The sequence below is a fragment of the Passer domesticus genome, chromosome 3 (assembly GCF_036417665.1).
Source record: "Passer domesticus isolate bPasDom1 chromosome 3, bPasDom1.hap1, whole genome shotgun sequence".
Classification (NCBI taxonomy): Eukaryota; Metazoa; Chordata; class Aves; order Passeriformes; family Passeridae; genus Passer; species Passer domesticus.
This window is the reverse complement of record NC_087476.1, coordinates 34,202,459-34,213,439: the sequence shown is the minus strand read 5'-3', so window position 1 is coordinate 34,213,439 and position 10,981 is coordinate 34,202,459. Positions and strand designations below refer to the sequence as shown.

At 38.7% G+C, this 10,981-nt stretch overlaps 1 long non-coding RNA gene across 1 annotated transcript; it reads left to right on the top strand.

Annotated features, from left to right (window-relative positions):
- Positions 1–4,744: 4,744 nt before the first annotated feature.
- Positions 4,745–9,570, top strand: LOC135296324 (uncharacterized). The gene is made up of 4 exons (XR_010358393.1): positions 4,745–5,098; positions 6,625–6,727; positions 8,191–8,285; positions 8,437–9,570. It is a non-coding gene; the product is annotated as an uncharacterized LOC135296324 (long non-coding RNA).
- The last annotated feature ends 1,411 nt before the right edge of the window (positions 9,571–10,981 follow it).

Genomic DNA, 10,981 nt, shown 5'->3' with positions numbered 1-10,981 from the left:
CTGGCTGGCTGTCTTCCCAGGTGTTTTGCACTTGAAGGAGAAATAATACTCCAAAGAAACTCCTCAAAGTCCAACAGTTATCATAATCCTCCTAATACTCCTGAATTTCAGTGTTATGTCCTCTCCCTGCCTGCCTGCCACTATAAAAACCCTCAAGTGTTTATAATCCAGACATTATTTCCTGTTGGGCTAGGAGTTTCAAGAGAGCCTGACGTGAGGCTCAATAGCAATAAAGAAAGCTATGGAAGATTATGGGGTATTTCAGAGGAGCGGAAGGACAGTGATGTTCACAGATGTTATTGATTTAATTTTATTTATGAATTGTAAAGAATAAAATTATAATAGAGCAGAAACAGCTTGCTAGTAAAGATAAAATTGTATTTACCTAACCATCTGTTTCTATACTGCTCTAAGCGACTTACAGTGAAGCTGGAGGAATCTGTTCTTCTGTGAAGCAATGCAATAATTTAGTCTTTTCCATCAGAGACAGAAGAACTGAGGACACACTGTTTCTGTCCCTTCCGGTGTTAGTCTGCCAGCCTTTACCCCAAGGTAAAGTCTCATTTTTCTCATTTAATTTTTGGAGACTTTGCAGTTGAAACGCTGCATTGCCCCTGTCTGAGTCACATGTGATTGCAGCTGCTCAGCATGTATATGCATGAATTCACTCAATTTCAGGGAATTTTTAGACTGAACCCTGCATATTATATATTTAAAAACCAAATCAAAGCAAAATACAAAAAAAAAAAAAAATGGAAGGAGAAAAAGGAGGCAAAAGAATGAAGAGAGAAGACCTAGAATGGCTCCTGAATGCCATTATAAGCTGAAGGTCTATTTGAAGGTTCTATAGACAATAATGAGGATGTTTATTTCCACTGCACCTTTTACATTTAATCTAAATAAACATTGCCCTAAAGCAGGAAAGGAAATTATTCTTCCTTTTGATGGTCTCTGAGGTAAATCTTTCACCATGTTGCCCAACTCTCTTCCTTTTGTTGTTGTGAGTTTTTGTATATATGTTTCCAAGGCAAATATTTCTACTTCTCAGGTTAAGGCTTTTGATTTGTCTATTATGTGACAGTTTCCTGGGTTGGAAAGCATCCATCAGCACTGGGACAAGGGCATTTGAAATGATTTTTTTTTTCCACTGTAAAAATCTGGACTCAAATGCTGCATTTTGCAATTAATTTTATGAATGAGATAAACCCTTTACTTTTAGGAATATGAAGAGCAGAAAAGATGCTAATATATGTATGTAAATAGGTGTACATATGTATATTAACAGGCACATTATAAGTATGTATCTATACTAATGTAAAGGTCTATTCCTTCTTTCATAGGAACAAAGGAATTCTCATATGGATTTTATTTTATATAACAGTGGCACTGTTACAGCAGCTTAAAATAAACATTGAGGCCTTGACTGAAGTGTTTAAGCATCTGAGAAGCATATTGAATTCACGGGGCTTCTTCACATACTTAGGGTCTGGCATATGTGTAAATACTTCACTGTAGCAAGGTCACAAGACCCCAGTTCAGACCTTATAAAAATCAGTCGAAAACTTCCTTTTGATGTTAAAAGCAGTTGGAAGTGTTTTCAGTGTGTATTTTTTATGCTAATGTGGAGTGGGCCAGCCATATTGCAGGAACATTTGGTACACGTTAAAAGTCTTGGGTTTGTGAGCAGTAGCAACCTTACGCCAGCCACGCTTACCCAGATTGATTGAAAGATGTGAATCAAAAGACATTCCCAGACTGGCAGAAGGCAGGGAGTGCCTTCCAGAAAAGGCAGCATGGAATGAGCTGTGGCTGGGGAGCTGCTGGTGGTGGCAGCCCACAGGGATGACTGAGGATGATAAGCTCATTCCTTGGACGTACCGGGGAGACAGCTGTGCTGTCACACCCCATGTACACCTGGGAGTGTGGGGGTAAATCCTGCCACAGGGAGCTGACCCCAGCTGGGGAGGAAGAGCAACATCCATCCATCTCAGAGACTGGAACTTGGCACCCAAGCAGGTCCAAATTTCTGGAGGAGAAACCACAAGCTGTGAGATCTGCAGCATAACAGCAAATGTAAAACTATCACTGCTTTGACACCAAGCCTGCTGAAAAGGCTTTTGTCTACAATTGTGTTAAATTATCCCAAGTAGATCAATTTATCCCAATTTAGACCTATTTATGGTCTAAGTTTCCCTTGCATCAGAGTTGAAGGGCATTGGCTGAGAAGATGCAATGCAGGAGAAGTGCAGAGAGGAACCCCTGGGAGATACACTGCGTGTGCCTTTTTGATGTGAGCTTGGGGAGCTGAGTGGGACCTAGAAAAGTGAGGTGTTACTATGCCAGCTCACGCTCTATTGTTCCTGGAATGCTGCTTCTAGGCATTTCCTTAGCAAGAAAATTTGCAGAAAACCTGGAGAGGGCAATGCAGTTGTAATGGATATGGTTTGGTAAAAAATGACACAAATCACAGGTAAATAACTCCATAGGGACACCTAATTACTTATGGCATTTGAAGGAAATGGATTGCAAGAGTACCAGATGAGTAATCTAAGGAGATAAAAGGAAGTAATTAGGAATTGCGACTGCCTGAATATTTTCAGAATTACAATATGGGGAAAGGAAGAGATGAAAAATCATTCCATTTTGACCTGTTCTGTTGGCAAGGACAAATGTAACAAAGAAGAATATTTAAGCTGGCTGATATAGAGAAAGTCTGTTCCGATCACAAGACATTCAATAGAAATAAATGGAAAACCCTTTACTCTATTGCATTCAGAGTAATACTCAGCAAAATTGAAAACCAGAATGTATGGGTAGGCAAAGAATGGGAAACAAATCAAACTATTTTAGACGTGCTTGATATATGTAATTGATTAAGGAATCAGGTTTCTGTGCATTCATTTATGTAAATTCATTTTTGTGCATTCATTTATGTAAATTCTGTTCCTTTATATATAGTACAGTCAGCCTTTTTTTGTTTGTCTCCCCATGTTGAAATTCAGCCCTAGTTAATGCTTGACTCTCAGGTGTGTATGGCACTCCTTTGGGATGAGTATTTCCATCTTATTCTATATCACCTCTGTTCCTGTTAAGAGAACATCTGCCTATCTCTTTGATAAATAAAACACCATTTTCTACTGTCTTTTCGTATACAAAAGTGTTCTTTGTCTTTCATTCTGCTTGTTCTGTAATCTCTCCCTTCTTGTACTTCAGTTTTTTCTCAGTGCTTTATGACAGCCTAGCTCTGACTGACATAAAACCAAGAATTAGTTTCCTCAACAATCTTCCTAAACATTTTGCTTCAAAAGATACAATAACATATAATTTGATTCTTTTTTTGCTCAAGGCTCAAAAATTTTTTGCCTGTATAAGGATGGAACATAGGAAGGTCAAATGGATATTGCTCACTGGGCAATTTTTTAAACCAGAAAACCTAACCCAAAGGTTGCCCTTGCCAAAATCACAAGAAGACTTGGCAGCAATGATGTGCTCCCTGCCTGTGTGACATCCTCTCCTAGCCTCTTCCATCTATCACTGACATGGACCCACAATGTTCACAGTCACTGTCCATCTCATGCACCCATCTAGTGCTGCTTCTTACTTGTTCCTGTCCACAGCTCAGGAGTCACTTTCATTGTATTTCCTAATTATTTCAAGTGTCAGTTAGGTTAGCTGGGACAGTATGAGGAATCTGGTAGACTGACAGCCTCAGGTGGTGATGTTGTGCAATGTTTGCTTAATTGCCTTCAAATAATTATGCTGTTTATTCTGTTACTCAACTAGAAAGGATATGCTGTTTGAAGATTAGATATTTGGTTGATAAGTGGAAAGATAAATGCAATAATATTGCCAACCAGAGGGGGTAATCTAAAACTGCATTGACTAAAGGACAGCTATGTTACATAATTTTGCTGACTGGGAGCAGGAGTCAACTCTTTTATTACCCAGATGTGTTGAGGTGAGGAGGGCTGGTTTTGTCATCCTCTTTGTCCTGGGTGCATATGTTAGAGGTTCATATCTGTTCCTATCAGGTCTGTTTGTATCAGGTCTGTCATATCTGTTTGTATCAGGACAAGGTTAGTTTTTGCAGTAGCCAGGAGGAGACATGGCCAGGACCTGGAGGTTATTCTGTGCCAGCTCATGTCATTTTCTGGGGATGGGGTCCCTTCTGGTTGAGTAAGTGTGGCATGAAGAGAGAGGTCGGGTAGTGCCAGCTCCCTCTGTTACTGATATTACTGCTGTTACTGTTTGTTTGTCGTATTCCATTGCTCTTTCCAGTAAATTGTTCTTATCTCAATCTGTGATCTTTACCCTTTGTGCCTCCAATTCTCTTCTCCATCCTGCCGCAGGGGGACTGAAATGGGGGAGTGAGTGAGCGAGGGGTGCGTGGCTTGGAGTGCTTCAGTGCGAACACTAAAATGAGGAATACTATTCCTAAATCACAGCAGCCTTATTTAAATCTCTTTTTTGATTTTTATGCCAGCATACAAAACACTGCCAGAGGCAAATAAATGATTCCCCTCAAGACTGTGAATCTTGGGACAGAATTTACCTACTGCAAGCAAAAGATACAAATGAGTGGACATGGGGTTTGCTCAAGATGAGGCACAGAGGCCATTGTGAAGATGGGACTGGAAACCTTGAGTCTTTAATTCCAAGCATCCGCCTGTATTTGGCAAGGGAAGATTTCTTGCAGGAGGTTGGGAGATTTCTTGTTGGAGATTTGATGCATACTTAGCAATTCTCAAGTCCTAAACATATTTTCAGGTATTAATATTTAAGTAATTAGCATTTAAGTTTTGTGAACATAAGCTGCTTTGGCAAGGAAAATGCTATACGGCTTCATGGTATCCAAGTGAGATTTATTCTTCTAGCATGAGGTACTAGTAAATTGGCTGTTGGCCTATCTAGCTTTTTGATAATGACATCATGATTGGTAAGTCTGACTACCTTGATTAGAGCAGCAAACCTGAGCTCAGAGTTTATCCCGATGTTTCTGAAATCCTCAAGTGGATTAATTTATGCTTAGGACGTTCCGTTCGTTCAAGGGTGTGCCATTAAGTATGGTGTTGTGAACGTAATGTCAGAAGCCTTAGAGGTAAGCTGCAACTTTTCAGCAAGCTTAGAACTTCAGCAGCTTTGCTCTGTTAGACAGGTGGAAGGTCAGTGCTCAGAAGAGTGTGAGAAGACAGGAGAGCCCTAACCTGCTGCTCCTGTCTTCTCACACGTGGGCAAAATTTCATAGGGGAAATTAAGAAAAAAAATTATATTTTGACCTTTTCCATTGGAAATAACAGGAGTCAGAGAGGGAAGTTCTTTATGTTGCTTTGTACAGTGCCATCGTCCTCTTGGCTAATGCCCTCAGGACAGCAGTGTAGCTATATGCTGGCTGGTGAGCTAGTCAAGGCAAACAAACTTACCCTTGCCTGAGAGGAGGGACAGCAGAGACCCACAGGAGCCACAGGGTGCTTTGTTATGCTCCCTGTGCACTTGGGTTAAGTGGGCCTTCTTGGTTTCCTTGCTGTGCAGCTGAATTCTTGTAGGATGGGAGATCAGCTTTGTAGCTCTGAACGAGAAAAAGAAGTACCCAGGTATCAGAGGGACTCTTCCAGCTCCTGGGTGGGGAGGAAGGGGGAGACTAGCAAACAGGGAGGGGGGAAAGTCCATTTCCAGATAAGCATGTTGAAAGGTTGAAAACAGGCAGAAGTGTGCTTTTCTGCTCAAAGTTTACTTATTGATAGGGACTTGGTTCTTGGCTGCTTCTGCTTCTTGGTGCATATGTTTAGAATTTGGAGAGCTTTATGTTCTGCTGTAGAAAATTATAATGTCAAGTGAGGAAAAGGGTAAAATATCTGGACGCTCACAGGGGATGACATCTGTTACCAGTATTTTATATGGGCTTTTATTCAATTTTATCATCAGGAGTCCTCATGATTCCTTCAGTGTGAGCACACACACACACACACACACACACACACACACACATACACACACACAGACACACACTGTATTTGATTATAGATTTAGCTATCTGTCTTTATACACTAATTTCCTGCACACTGGTAGCATCATGGAACTGATGGGACTTCTTATAAACAACTAAAATGAAATCTCACTTTACAAGAAAAAGCTTCATGCTGAAGACCCTCCTGATCTGCACTATTGGAATTCTTTATCTTGTGCAATATTTTCCTTTTCAAAATATTCTTCAATCCTGTCAAAAAATTTGCTTTCCTCTGTCACAATTAACCACACACACTTACAAAACAGCAGTGAATACATATTTCCACTTTTTTTTTCCTCTCTCTTGCTTTTGCCTCATGATGCTCTAGTGCTTTGTACAGTTGGTTTATTATTTCCCTGGATGTTCCATTCCTTGTTTGTACTGGTTTCTATCATAGCAGCAAGAAGAAAATATCTTTTATAACAGGGAGATAAGAATATGATTACTAAGCCACAAAGACAACATGATACAGAGATAGGTGTTGTACATTAAATTGTTTGGCCCTAAACTAGATTTTAGTAACACTTTGTTTTCTATAGATTGTGATTTCAGTTCTTGTTATTAGAGAAAAAGAATATGCAAAATCATGTCAATGGAAGGTCATATAATGTCTTTCCCAGATACATATTTTCCTAGATGAAAGGTACTGAATTTTAAGATGCATATCGTTGCAATCCATGATGCTTGTGCCTTCCTGGACCAACAATTTTGGGCATCAATTCAGTAAGTATTAAGATGGCTATCAAAAGGCATAGGTATTAAAAAAAATCTCCTTTGGACATAACAGGTTTGACTGATTGCATTTTAACAAACATCTCCATGAGAGTGTTATTTAGCTTTAACCTGTATTTTTAGAATTATGTATTCTTTGTCAGGAAATACATACAAATTTCTTTTATAGAGGTTTCTGAAGGTTAATAACATGACCATAATTCTTGTTTTCCTCTCCTCCTCTGTAAGGCTTCAAAGAACTGGAAGTATCCTTATGCTGATAAACAGCATAAGATATTAATGCAGAACCAAGGCTAAAGTTTTAAAGTCTCATCTCAGTATGGCATTAGCAAAGTGTACAAGACTGGTGTTCATACTTCTCTACCCGTTTTTTGGTAACAGATGAGTTTTAATTATGCTGTGCCATAGTTTTGGATCATACTTTCAGCTACACTTTCAGACACCATAAATTAATGTTTTTCTATGAAACCAGTGACTCTGTATGTCCTGGGATCCAGATTAAGTCACGCAAACACATCTGGTGCCATGCGAGATGCCCTCAAGGAGCCTGCCTGACCTCTGACTGCCCTTGCAGATGGGTGTCTACTTTCCTTCTATGGGTCCTGTGTAATATCCACTAGCTCAAATGGCATCTCGGGACACTCCACATCTACGGCCAGTCATCATACCCATCCTGCCCCAAGCAAGCTTACTTCATAACTTTTTGAGATTGGAGAGAAGGAGTGAATAGATTAAAATACATGTCTTCTGGAAAATCTTTGACGACTGTTCTTCCAGTGATTTTTTATTTAAAGACACTTTTCCCTCTAATTTATATCCATTTTAACCTGACAGCCATTTCTCTTACTTTTCTTACTCTTTTAAAATGCATTTAGTGGGTAAATGCTGGCAAAAAGCCTGACCTACTATCACCAAGTACTGCCATCGAGTCTGATGTATTAACTGTCTTGGTAAACCTGCAAGGTTAATAGGGAAATGCTCATAGCTGTGTGTATCATATCCTCATTATTCTGTAATGTTGGAACACAGCAAAAGCTTGGGACTATTTCTCAGCAGAGTGCATAGTAAGGATTTTCTTGTCTTCAGTGGAGCAAGAAGAATTAATAGGCTTTAAAAATACTATTCATCTTCTCTTCTGTTAACATATTTCTGTGTTGCCTCCTCTTACTCTCCATGGAAGTTTTACTGTTGAAATTGTCAGTATAAGAGAATAGCTTTCTTTGCCTTTTCTGATGATGGGTAGAACCAGATAAAGAAAAGAAAATATCAAAAATTAAAAGATGCAATAACCTCATCTGATTGATGGGAATTACTTTTTTCCCTAGGAAATGTGGATGATGGGAATAAACTATGAAAAATTATTTCATACCCTTTTGTATATTTTTGTAATACTAACATTGATTGCTACAACACCGGATATTTTTCTCTTTCCAAAAATATATTTACTATTTCAGTTTACCTAGATATCTGGCATCACTGGCATCCTGGAGAAATAAATTCCAAGGTCAAATTGCATAACAAGATTTATATCAGGGATTTCCTGATACAGGTAAATGTCTTGTTGCTCTTATTATTCTGGCAAGGAATAGAAACATAATTTCTCTGAAGCTTTTCAAAGGCATATGGTTCCACGCTTTGTAGGTCTTCCAGGTTTAATAGTTTTGCTATTCCACTGACTATTTTCTGTCATCTTTCTCCAGGTCTTCTCTAACTGCAGAATCTGCACTCATACTGCAGGACCCATTAATGCTAAGTATTTCACTGTTATATATTTCACTGTTATTTTTTTCTGGATTTCACTCCACTATGGTTTTTCATTCACCAGTTGCATGGTTTATAGATTACTATGTAACCTGGGCTTTGTGTTTGAACTCATCGGGATCTTGGCAGAAGTGCAAAAAGAGCGTATTGAATAATTGTTGGAAAGTTGTCACCAGCAGTTCCCATATGTTTTCTGAATCCTCCAGCTGATTTAGTAAGATCCCTGAATGTGTCCTGATATCTATATATCTGGTTATGTTTCAGAATTATAGCTCTGAAATGTGTATTAATAGTTAATTAAGCATTAGCCAAAGAAAATTGATTATGAAAGAGTTAAAAGATGGTGTGTGGGTAAAATACTGGTTTTTACTTACAACATTTGAAATTTAGTGGTTCTAATTTTTTCAAGCACTTAAAATCATGCAGCCTTGCAGCATTCTTACCATCTTTGCTAATAAAATGAACATGGGTGTGTTCGCCAACTTAATTGCGAATACTTTGTTCTCAACCATAAATCAGTATTAACAAATCCCTGAATTAATCTGCAGTTTAAAGGAGTCAAGCACCCTGTGGTTGCTGGAGGATGGCTTGCTCCTGCTGGGAAGCAGCCTAAGGTTATGGTGGTGGAAGGGGCTGAAGGTGGAAGAATGGTGTCTGCATGTGACCACCAGCAGAGACACATCTCAGAGTTACCCTGCTCTGCAGAACCAGCAGGCATCCACGAACAACAAGGAGCTATTCCAGGATCACACAAGTCTGAGAGCAACCCTGGCTTCCAGTATGGGTCCAACTGGCTGTATTTAAACACTTGCCTAAGTCACATCAACTGCATTAGTGTGATTCCTTTATTTTCTCTGTATCCTGCTAATGTTCTTTTCAGTTTTGCAAATGTAGTTCAACAAATATTAAGATAACTAGAGGAGAACTTCTGAATTTTCAAGGTCTGTTTTCTGCTATCACAATAAACACAATTGCACCTGGCTGATTAATGGCTCAAGACTGAAACAAAATTGGTTTTCTGCTACTATTATTTTTATAGAGTATAAACCTTTAGGTAAAAAATTTTGTCTGATTCCTTACAATGCTTCCTTCACAGCTAGTTTTGATGAGCTGGGATTACTTCTGTGACTGCCCTGTTTACCTTCTGGCACTGTCAGACAGCAGTCCTTATCTTGCTAGTCAACCTGCTGAAAACAGGTACAATAATTTCTATGGCCTTCACCCTTTGGATTAACTCTTCACTTTTCAGACATCTCAGTAGCCTTCTCTGCATCTACCCCAGCTGGTATTCTTCTTTTCATAATCAGGGTATTTCAGATGAGAATCTAAAGAATATTATTAGCCATTCAGTGATGAAAATGATTATTTTCTTTAATTCTGGGGTTGTATTTGGTAGTTTTTTTTGTTTGTTTGTTTGTTTGGGGGCCTTTTTGTTTGTTTTGTTGGTGTGGGTTTTTAATGTTGTTTTTCACAATTATCTAAAATCAACACCACAAATCTACCCTGAGATCAAGCAATGTATTCTTTCTCACCATTCATTTCAGGGTATAATTTGTTCTTTGTTTCTTTCTGCTTAAATTATTTTCCCTTTCAAAACAAGAAATCTAATTTCTTCTGTAGGGAATCTGTTCAGATCCTTTCCTGACAATGCATCCCCAGTTTGTGTAATCTATCTTAGAATTGTTTAGCTTGGAAAAGACATTTAAGATTGAACACTCAGCCCAGCACTGCCAAAACCCAAATACCATATCTGCACATCTTTTAAATACATCCAGGGATAGTCTCCACCATTTTAGTGGGCAGATTGTTTCAATGCTTGACTACTCTTTTGGTGAAGAAATTTTTCCTAATATCTTTATATCTGCTATCAGTAAAAAGGGCCTATGCAGACTGTGAAACCATAAATATTCAAGGAGTTATCTGGAGATCCTCTAAAGAACATATTCTGCTCCTCCATCAAACCATCCATGCATCTAATGGCCAAGGATAAATTATTTATAGTGAATATTTGTTAGTCTTAGTAATTTCCCCCTTCTTTGCAAATCATCCAGAAAAGGATGATTATTCTTATGACATAACATTTTTTTTTTAAATTAGAATGCAGGTTAGGATGTGGCTGAGTGCATGGCTTCTTTCTAACTACTCCCTACTAGTCCTGATTTCTAAGGAAAAAGTGAATTAAGAAAATGAGAATTTGGTTGCTTGCTGTGGTGGCAATTCTTTGGAAGGTGAAAGCATAAAGAATGGGGGAAAATAATTATTTGCAGAAAAAAATGGGAACGTAGAAGACACAGGAATGGATTCACCTCATGAGCCAGAAGGGAGTGGCTGAAGCTGCTTTTCCATAGGATAAGAGAGAAGTGGTTAAGAAAAAAAACACTTTGGAAATCCCAGGGAGCAGGGCCTGCATTTTGTGACAGAGAGTTTAAGAGACAATATTGGAAGTAAGGGGAAAAAACCTGACTTTGACACTGAATTTTCACT